This window comes from Melitaea cinxia, chromosome 27 (assembly GCF_905220565.1).
Source record: "Melitaea cinxia chromosome 27, ilMelCinx1.1, whole genome shotgun sequence".
NCBI lineage: Eukaryota > Metazoa > Arthropoda > Insecta > Lepidoptera > Nymphalidae > Melitaea > Melitaea cinxia.
The window spans coordinates 316613-325879 of NC_059420.1; the positions used below are offsets into that span (position 1 = coordinate 316613).

The 9267-nt window shown below is 34.6% G+C and overlaps 1 long non-coding RNA gene across 1 annotated transcript; it reads right to left on the bottom strand.

Moving 5' to 3' along the window:
- Nucleotides 1-1220: 1220 nt before the first annotated feature.
- On the bottom strand, nucleotides 1221-2964 carry LOC123667204. The gene is made up of 3 exons (XR_006745412.1): nucleotides 2902-2964; nucleotides 2698-2748; nucleotides 1221-1428 (listed from the first exon to the last, which is right to left on the bottom strand). It is a non-coding gene; the product is annotated as an uncharacterized LOC123667204 (long non-coding RNA).
- Between the last annotated feature and the right edge of the window lie 6303 nt (nucleotides 2965-9267).

The following is a 9267-nucleotide window of genomic DNA, read 5'->3' on the forward strand; positions in this document are numbered from 1 at the left end:
ATTAGTCGGTCTAGCACACGACAGTGTTGTGCCTTTTTGCCATATCGGATGACCAGACAAGTGGATCGCTTGTGCAACTGGTCATCATCAGCAGCAGCGAGTTGCATGGGATTGCAACTGGCTAATGCGGACGGCGCTTGGAGATCGCGCCTGTCAGGAGAGGAGAGGTGAAAAGGAAGGAAGTGGAACGAGGGACGAAGCCGCGTGACGCGTAAAGTATACAGTCCATTGAAGTTATCATCAGAAAAACTGTGAGTGATTTAAAATTTCAATTATTTAAAACTTTCAAGCTAAATTAAACCTTAAATTCATTAGTGCTACAACTTTGAAGATTTGCAAAGACAATCGTTAGTTTAAAATTGTTATGGTGAATTTGAACTTTATTTATAAGAGAAATTTAACTTAGTAAATTTACAGTAGAATAGAACTTAGTGTAATTAGTTTAAGTCATAAATGTGGTTGAGACGGGGAACCTATGCCCGATTTTGTTAAATATTCTAATTGTTAAAACACTTGTAAAATTTTTAGTCATTAACTTAGTGTGTTTGGACATTTTTAATTTGTTCTGTGCATTTAAACTTCATAAGGGTCTCAGTGGGATATTGTTTGTTTAGTTTATTACAGTAAATCAACTTAAAATGGAGAATTTAATCAAAGTTCAGATGAATCTTTATGATCGAATGTCGAAGGCTTTAAATAACTATAAAAAGTCTCCTAAAGATCGTATAACTAAACAATATCTTGAAACTAGAATGGAGGTTTTGGATGGGTTTTGGTCTCAAATTAATGATAATCACAGTAATATCATTAATATGTCCAAAGGGTTAACCGAACCATATTTCAATGAGGATATCATAGGAAACATTGAAAATTTATATCTTGAATACAAAACTATCTTAAAACTTGCTTTTTCATCTTTACAAGGTACCAGTAAGGATAATTCTAATGTAAATGTTCCTAGTTTTAATATAAAATTGCCGCGAATAGTTATTCCAACATTTAGCGGTCAGTATTCAGAATGGACTACTTTTAGAGATCTTTTTGTTTCACTTTTCCATTCCAATAGTCAATTAGATAATGTTCAGAAGATGCACTATCTGAAAGGATATTTGTCCGGTGAAGCCGAACAGCTTCTGAGACAAATACCCATAGCGGATTCAAATTATGAGAGATGTTGGTCTTTACTTAATTCTAGATATAATAACAAAAAATACTTGTCGCACTTTATTCTAAAACGTTTATTAAGTCAAAAAAACATTACATGTGAATCGTCTTATGGTTTAAAAAATTTAATTGATACTACAAATGATTGTTTGAGTTCACTGACTAACTTAGGCATAGACGTAAGTACCTGGGATATCATTATTATTCATATACTTACCTTGAAACTCGATCCGGAGTCCAGAAAGCAGTGGGAATTCTCTGTAACTAATAACAACACTTCTGATGAATTACCTACATTTAAACAATTTACAGAATTTCTAACCAACCGTTATCGTGCTTTAGAGTTTTTAGACTCAAAAACAACACCTGTAAATCGAAATATTAATGTCCAAAATAACAGTAATAATACTTCTAAAGTAAATACGCTTAAGACTTTTCATGCTTCTTCATTTAAAAGTCAGTGTGCATTTTGTAAGGATAATAATCATAGTATTATAAATTGTAATCTTTTTTCTCGAGAAACTGTAGAAGCTCGACGCAATTTTGTCCATAACAATAACTTATGTTTCAATTGCTTGGGAGGGAACCATTCAGCAAAATTTTGCCGAAACTTAAAAACATGTCGCATATGCAAAAGGCAACACCATTCCCTATTGCATCCAAGTAATAAAGGTACTGCTGAGACAAACCCCGTCAGTACAAAGAATAGTAATACACTGCCGCCTAGAGAGGTTACTTCATCGTGTTCGGAAGTTGAAACACCCGTACACGTAGCGGGAAATTCGACTCCATTAGCCACATTATTTTCTACAGAACAAGCTCGTAGTCAAGTATTGTTGGCTACTGCGTTAGTCAAGGCCGCGTCGAAGACTGGAGAACATGTTATTATTAGAGCGTTGTTGGATCAAGGATCACAGGCATCGTTTGTTACAGAAGCAACTGTTCAGTACCTAGGATTAAGGAAAATACCCATAACAGAACATGTATCGGTGCTAGGAGATGATAATAAATTATCTCCAAAAACAATGGTGTTAATAAATCTCAAATCTTTGGTTGACCCATCTTATGACATCAATGTGAAGGCTTATGTTTTAAAAACAATCACTAGTCTTCTACCAAGTAGGAAGCTAGATATATTGGAATGGCTCGAAACTCTTGAGATAGAGTTGGCAGATCCGAATTATCGCACACCTAATAAAATTGATATTTTATTGGGTGCTGAGGTTTACGGCAAGGTAATTCGGGAAGGTATTAAAACGGGTCCTCAGGGTTCACCGGTAGCGCAATGTACATCTTTTGGATGGATTGTGTCTGGTGAGATAAAGGCAGCAGATAGAGATATCAAATTAAATGAATATAAAACTTTTCACTGTCGGACGGACGAGAATGATATGCTCAAACGTTTTTGGGAATTGGAGTCGGACTTGGAACTAACAAAGCACCAAACAATGTCAGACGAGGAACTAATTTGCGAAAAACTATTTAATAGTACTACTAAAAGGAATGAAGACGGTAGATATGTAGTTCACTTACCCTTTAAAACAGATGACCCAGATTGTAAACGTAGTTCTTCTCGGGATATAGCTGAAAAAAGATGGCAGAAATTAAAATTAAGATTAAAATCAAATTTAGAATTTTGTAATAAATATGAAGCAGTAATGGAAGAGTACTTACATCATGGTCATATGGAACCAGTACCTATATCGGAAGAAAATGTGTCAAATGCAGTTTACTTACCTCATCACGCAGTAGTGCGAGATGATAAGGATACCACGAAGCTAAGGGTTGTATTTGATGCATCTGCAAAGGGGAAAAATGAGGTTTCATTAAATGATTGCTTGTTGATAGGCCCGAGTCTTCAACCAGATCTACGGCACATTTTGATGCGTTGGAGGATACATCCTATTTGCCTAGTAGCTGACATTGAGAAGATGTACCGGATGGTCAATGTAGCAAGAGAGCACGTTGATTTTCAGCGTATAATCTGGAAGGATAATAAATCAGGTGAAGACAGAATTTTCAGACTTCTTACTGTTACATTTGGCACGGCTTCTGCACCATATCTTGCAATAAAAGCACTTCAGCAAGTTGCAATCGATGAAGGCATCAATTACCCTTTAGCAGCAAAGGTGACGTTAAATGATTTTTACGTTGACGATCTGTTGAGTGGATGCGAATCTGTAGAGCAAGGGCTTAAGTTATACAACGAGATGAATGCTATGCTGAGCAAGGGTGGTTTTAAATTACATAAATGGTCAAGCAATAGCAATACAATGTTAGAAAGCATAAAGGGGGTAAATAGTAACGAAGAAACAATAGAAGGAATACATCTTAAACTAGATAATGTATTAAAAATATTAGGAATTACCTGGGACCGCAGCAGTGACTCCTTCGTGTACTCGGTGAATCTTCCAGAGATGCAGCAACCTGTAACAAAAAGAAAAATATTAGCTGATGTGGCACGTCTATACGATCCGTTGGGTTGGATAGCGCCAACCATTGTACTAGCAAAAGCAATGATTCAAAAGCTATGGTTGGCCGGGTTAACTTGGGATGAGATAGTGCCCACAAACTTAATGGACGAATGGATCACTTACCGTGATAAGTTAAAAGGGTAATCGGCGATTCTACTCTAACTTTTGAAGAGATGTCGACAGTCTTGGCACAAATCGAGGCATGTTTAAATTCTAGACCACTTTGTGGTGTTACTGACGATCCGAATGTTGAGGTTCTGACACCAGCTCATTTTCTTGTGGGCGAATCCTTGGTTACACCACCCGACTATAATTACGAGCACGATGGAGTAGCGTCTCTTCGAAGATGGCAGTATACACAACGAATGCTTCAATCTTTTTGGCGAAAATGGTCTCAGGAATATCTAACCAAATTCCTACACAGATATAAATGGGCGACTCCATCTTCATCACCTGCCGTTGGTGATATTGTAGTAGTAAAGGAGGATGGTTTGCCTCCTTGCAGATGGTTATATGGTAGAATTATTGATACTCACCCAGGTTTGGACAACGTTGTTCGGGTAGTCACGATTAAGACGAATAAGAACACTGTATTAAAAAGGCCAACATCAAAACTATGTATTTTGCCAACTGAAAAATAAATTTAAGTATATTGTTAATTTGCTGTAATTAGTTTTATAAGTTTTTGTCTATTATTTGGTTGTAACATTTAAAGTGCCCATGGTGGGCGGTTCTTTACAAGGACATCACTGTCCTCATGGTTAGCGGCTCTCTATAAGGACATCACTGTCCTTATGGTGGGCGGTATGTTCAATGTATGTTTAATTATTGCTTTGTGGAACAAAACACAGATGGCGTTGATTGTCTGTTAGATCGCGCTATCTTTGTGCCGTGTAAATTTATTTAGTCAAATATTGCGTTTATGTTCGGTACTGATTTTATTAGTGGAATATTGGTTATCATTTATTAAAGTTTAATTCCTCACATCAAAACACTGGTAGTTTTATTGAGACGCCAGAGGGAGCTGAAAGTTCTCAGGGTGAACTAGCGTGGTCGCTAAGTACTACAGTCTTGTGCACTTTATTATAATTTACATTTTATTCTTCACTAGCGACCCGCCCCGGCTTCACAAGGGTGCAATGCTGATACTAAATATACTACAGAATGTCTTTATTGATAGTGTGAAGCTAGCTTATAGCATGGTTATTAACATAATAACAACAACATTCAAATATGCGTCGTTAGATTACACGTTGTTACAGAATGCGTTGAAGAAATAAAGGTTCACTGCTTGTTCCCCGTAGGTGATAGCGTGATAATATGTAGCCTATATGTTGACCCGACTTCTTAATAATATTCGTTCCGAATTTGAAGTAAATCCATGCGGTACTTTTTGAGTTTATCCCGGACATACATACAGACAACCGAAAAAAATTCTAAAAACTATATTTTTGGCTTCGGTATCGATTGTAGATCACACCCCAAGTATTCCTTAAAAAAATATTCAATGTACAATTTTGACTTTCCTACCATTTTATTATATGTATATAGATATAGATTAAATAGTTAACTGTTATAATGGAAAAATAAAAACTTTAAAACGATGTCAATACTTCATCATCATTGGTCTTAGTCGTTATTGCAGACGATTTAGACAGAGTCAGACAGACACTGTGTCGCCTAGGACGCTCTTCAGGAAAACGCAGAGTTGTCAATATTTAACTGACCAAAAAGTCCATTTTCGTCTAACAACTAATAAAAGCTACAGACAGTACAGAAGCTATCGATAAGCTTCGCTTACTCGAGTCCACATAAGAATTAACAAACATACCTCAGGTATTTAAATTAAAATAAATTATCGCAAAGCTTAAAAACTTTTAAATACATATTAAACTTTGACTAGCCCGTTGGCGCTGTTTGTAGTGGCCCTGCTTTCTGTTCTGCGGATTGCGGGTTCGATTCCCGCCTGAGTCTGGGTGTAATATAATATTTGTAATATGCACGATTTTTATTTTTGTGTTACCCTCACATTAGGAATTCTAAACATTTTTGAATATCATATCAAAAATTGACCGCTCCAGCGGGGATCACCACGGTTCGCTTATACCGAATATAAAAATCATCATATCAAAAATTTCGATCATCGTTCCATAGCTTAATTGGCTAGAGCGCCGACACGGTCAGTCGGAAACGCGGGTTCGATTCCCGCTGGAGCGGTCAATTTTTGATATGATATTCAAAAATGTTTATAATATTTGTATTTATATATTTATAAAGATATTATTTCTATGTATGTTTATCAAAAAAATAGTTATAACAGTTGGCTGCTACCTGTAACACAAGCATTAAGTTGCTTACCATTGGAACAGACGACCGTGTGTACGTTATATGATATTTATTTATTTATTATATTAAAATATTAATTTTTTATGTTATACATTTATTTGGTTTTTCTATTTCTGTAATATATCTGATTTTTTTTCCTAAGTCATCCTACTAAAACTTTTTTACGCTCGCCTGACTTGGTGAGTAAGCTGGTGAATGCGTGACGAGAGCGTTACGAAAAGTGTGTGAGGCGAAGTTAAGAGAGACTGTAAGTTAGTGGAGATAGAAAGACAGAGAGAGAGTTACGTTTGGTAAGTTTTAATTCAGTCGTGTGGTCTAAAGCACACCCGTTTTTTTTTTGAGTTATCTTAATAATGTTTATTGAAGCTCCGCTATATAAATTGTCGATTTAAACTGAACACATTTTTTTAGAACACACTCTTTTTTATTTATTATAGCGGTACCCGCTTCACTTACTTCATTCGCGTGGAATTTAATAAAAAAATTATGTGGTGTCATGGGACACCAGGTAGGAACGAAGTTCCTTCGGATAGTATAGAAGCAACAAAATTCGAAAAATTGTGTTTGCTCGCAAACGAAAAAAAACCGCCTTCAATTACATCGACGAGTAATACAACGTACGTAGATTGACGAAAAAATAGTCAAGTAACTACGCGTTATCAAAGATTACTCAAAAAGTAGTTATCAGATCTCAATAAAATTTATATGTGACCATATGAGAAACATCAGCTATCTTCTTTCCAACAAAAAAGAATTATCAAAATCGGTATACCCAGTAAAAAGTTATTACGGATTTTCAAGAGTTTCCCTCGATTTCTCTGGGATCCCATCATCAGGTCCTGGTTTCCTTATCATGGTATTAAACTAGGGATATCTTCTTTCTAACAAAAAAGAATTATCAAAATCGGTTTACCCAGTAAAAAGTTATTGCGGATTTTCAAGAGTTTCCCTCGATTTCTCTGGGATCCCATCATCAGGTCCTGGTTTCCTTATCATGATACCAAACTAGGGATATCCCCTTTCCAGCAAAAAAAGAATTATCAAAATCGGTACATCCAGCAGAAAGCTATGCGGTATAATACAACGTAGGTCGACGAAGAAAGCGTCAAGTAAAAACGTATTATTAGATATAACTCGAAAAAGTAGTTGTTAGATCTCAAATAAATTTAAATGGGACCAATTGACACACACCACCTTTCGATTAAAACAAAATTTGTCGAAATCGGTCTACCCGGTCAAAAGTTCTGATGTAACATACATTAAAAAAAAATACAGTCGAATTGAGAACCTCCTCCTTTTTTGGAAGTCGGTTAAAAAATACAGTCGAATTGAGAAGGTATATCTATAAGTTTCAAAATTTGTCTTTCAGATTTTCATCTTTTAAATATGCCGTAGACCTCAACCTTTATTCAATGTAATTTAAATCAGATGCCAATATTGGTTATTCATAACAAGAAGCTTATTATAAAAGGTCAAATTTAATTTTTATTAAAATTTATACATGTTTGACGTAAATGTATCAAATTATAAACATTAAATTCGTAACATCAAATTCATAATTTTACGCACACCTTAAGAGACAACGAAAGGAAAACCAATAGTCAATTAAATCGAGTAATTCACAATTTAATTCGTATACAACGCCATGCGTAGGTTGCGTTACAAAATTTGTTTGAGTTATTGTGAGAGGGGAAACTGGTTTGGCAGAGAATGGCGGCAAAAATATGCGTGGAATGCATTGAATCCTTTTTTCTGATTGGTTAATGTGTAAACATTTTACAGACTGCGGTATTGCAAGATTCAGCCAAGTTAACATTGACTATTCATTTTCCGTATATTAAACGAATTCGAAATGTTTTTAAGCACCAATTTCAAATTATTTAAATAAATAGTACTTTAAATTTAATATAAATTCTTCAGAACTGCGATAAAATTACTTTTTAATAAATATCGCTGTTTTTTTAACCTGTTGTAATGTTGGACGCGATGGCAATCAAATCCGACAGAAACTGTCAAAGGCATCACAAATAGTAGTTCTACAACTTTTCGTGGTACAAAAAACGCCGACTTGTTTTTCGATAGGAAACAAGATTATTCATTGAAAAAGTGTTATCAGTTCATTGGATATTGTCAATCATGTATCAGACTTATTCTTAAAAATACATTTAACATTTGCAACCGTGTAAACAACTAGAAATAAATGTTAAAACTGTGATTTCAAACTAGGCGTGTAAAAGTTTTAGTGGGTCAAATTATTGTGGATTTTTCGTTAATTTTTTAACGAAAGCGGTAAGAAAAAGGACTGCCCGATATAAGGTAAGTCGTATTAAACTTTTAACTAGTAAATAGTAAGTTTGAAACGACTTTTACGATGTTTGAAAGTTTTAAGGAATCGAATCTTAAAAATATCAAACGCACGCAGATAAATGAAAGTAGGTTTGTCGTAACTTAATTTGCTGAACCTGTAGAACTTTCCGAAGTGGTGACGAACGAAATATTAACATAATTTAATAAGACGTGATAATGAAGTTGTATAATTAAATTTCAAGGGATAGAACATAATTACGTTGGCATGCATAAACGTAATCCAATAATCCGGCGCGGAACGTTGTGCAAATGCCCTTGAGGCCGATAGGCACAGGTGTGCAGCGATTACTTACACTATTTTCTTTATAAATTATAAATCACATATATTTCTCGGCATTACAATTGCCGCGCAATTAGATAAATTAATTAACTTAAACAAAAGTTAATTAAATTATAATAATTATAAAACGTTACGTAATATTTGTATCATATAATTTTTTTATAACTTTTAAATTTAGCTAATGATATGTAGATAATGTTTATCACTGCTATCATGAATTAATCTACTCGGGATAATAATAATTGTGTGTCAAAGTCGAAAACTGTAACACAATTCAATTATTAGAATCAATGATATAAAATTATAATTTACCAATAATAAATTAAAGTTAAATAATGATGTCAAATATTTTCAACTAACTGCAGTTTAAGCGGCTTATCCCACTATTGTACTGTCAAAATCGGACCGTTTCCGGACTTATACACTTTCAGTAGGTACTTGTCATTGGCAAAATCATCGGCGAAAAGCTGATGGAGCCATAGTCTTTAAAGAAGAAGAAGAAAAAGAACACAATTCAATATAATTACAATGTACCCTTCAACATCATGAAATAAATAAAAAACATGAAAAAAAAGCAATTGATCTGTAAAGTCGGTTCACAGACGATAGTTTTGTGTGATAACATAATTATAGTTC